This window comes from Hordeum vulgare, chromosome 3H, assembly GCF_904849725.1.
Source record: "Hordeum vulgare subsp. vulgare chromosome 3H, MorexV3_pseudomolecules_assembly, whole genome shotgun sequence".
NCBI classification, from domain to species: domain Eukaryota; kingdom Viridiplantae; phylum Streptophyta; class Magnoliopsida; order Poales; family Poaceae; genus Hordeum; species Hordeum vulgare.
In genome coordinates this window covers 6331539-6333702 of record NC_058520.1, presented here as the reverse complement: position 1 = coordinate 6333702, position 2164 = coordinate 6331539, and positions in this window count along the sequence as shown.

Genomic DNA, 2164 nt, shown 5'->3' with positions numbered 1-2164 from the left:
TCAAATACGCATAAAACAACGTCGAACCTTAAGTGTGCAGACCCTGCGGGTTCGAGAACTATGTAGACATGACCCGAGAGACTCCTCGGTCAATATCCAATAGCGGGACCTGGATGCCCATATTGGATCCTACATATTCTATGAAGATCTTATCGTTTGAACCTCAGTGCCAAGGATTCGTATAATCCCGTATGTCATTCCCTTTGTCCTTCGGTATGTTACTTGCCCGAGATTCGATCGTCAGTATCCGCATACCTATTTCAATCTCGTTTATCGGCAAGTCTCTTTACTCGTTTCGTAATACAAGATCCCGCAACTTACACTAAGTTACATTGCTTGCAAGGCTTGTGTGTGATGTTGTATTACCGAGTGGGCCCCGAGATACCTCTCCGTCACACGGAGTGACAAATCCCAGTTTTGATCCATACTAACTCAACTAACACCTTCGGAGATACCTGTAGAGCATCTTTATAGTCACCCAGTTACGTTGCGACGTTTGATACACACAAAGCATTCCTCCGGTGTCAGTGAGTTATATGATCTCATGGTCATAGGAATAAATACTTGACACGCAGAAAACAGTAGCAACAAAATGACACGATCAACATGCTACGTCTATTAGTTTGGGTCTAGTCCATCACGTGATTCTCCCAATGACGTGATCCAGTTATCAAGCAACAACACCTTGTTCATAATCAGAAGACACTGACTATCATTGATCAACTGGCTAGCCAACTAGAGGCATGCTAGGGACGGTGTTTTGTCTATGTATCCACACATGTAAATGAGTCTTCATTCAATACAATTATAGCATGGATAATAAACTATTATCTTGATACAGGAATTATAATAATAACCATATTTATTATTGCCTCTAGGGCATAATTCCAACAGAACTTTATGGTCACGTCCGGGACAGTGGTCACTCGTGATGATTTGAATGAGGCCATCTCCTCTCTTAAATCATCCATGGTGGACGAGGTCAAGGACATGGTAAATAAATTCCTTGAGAATCTTAAACTCCCCACTGATCCCAAGGATTTGGTTACTCCAATCCATGTGGAGATGGATGCCAATTTCGTCAAGGAAATGGCTAATACCGAGCTACCCAAATCCTCTCATGGAGTTAATGGATCGGGCACCAATGTCGTGGTTGCCCCTCCCCAGTCCTATGGTGGACCGATTCCCTCACCTCATACTAACCCTAATGGCCCCTCACCCAAGCTTGATTTGACTAACTTTCTTAATTGGGTTTTTCGTATCAAGTCTCATTTGAATCACAGCTCTACTCAACTATGGTGGGTGATCGATCAAGGCTTTCATCCTCATGACCGCGACAACATGACTCCAAGAGAGAAAGTGGACAACCAACTAAATGATTTCCCTTTGTTCATTCTTCAATCTACCATTCCACCCAAAAATCTCTCCCACTTGCGTCCATTCACCATTGCCAAATATGCATAGGCGCACATCAACTCATTGTACAAAGGGAGCTCAAGCATTCAACAATGCAACTTTGAGGTGGTTCTTGATGAAGTCGATGAGTTTGTGATGAATGAAGATGAAGACCTGATACGTCTCCAACGTATCTATAATTTTTTATTGTTCCATGCTGTTATATTATCATCCTTGGATGTTTTATGATCATTTTATAGCAACTTCATATCATATTATAGCAATCTTCTCTAGAAACATATCTAAAACAGTAGAGCTACAACGCAAGCTACAACATAATTTGCAAAGACCTTTTGACTATGTTCATGATAATGAGTTCAATTAATCATATTACTTAAGAACTCCCACTCAAATTGACATCCCTCGTCATGAGTGTTGCATGATCCAAATTCACTAACTGAAGTCCGATCATCACGTGAGTTGAGTTTAGCTTCAATGGTGAACATCTCCATGTTGATCATATCAACTATATGATTCATGCTTGACCTTTCGGTCTCTTGTGTTCCGAGGCCATGTCTGTACATGCTAGGCTCGTCAAGTTTAACCCGAGTGTTCCGCGTGTGCAACTGTTTTGCACCCGTTGTATGTGAACGTTGAGTCTATCACAGCCGATCATCACGTGGTGTCTCGAAACAACGAACTGTCGCAACGGTGCACAGTCGGGGAGAACATAATTTTATCTTGAAATTTTAGTGAGGGTCACCTTATA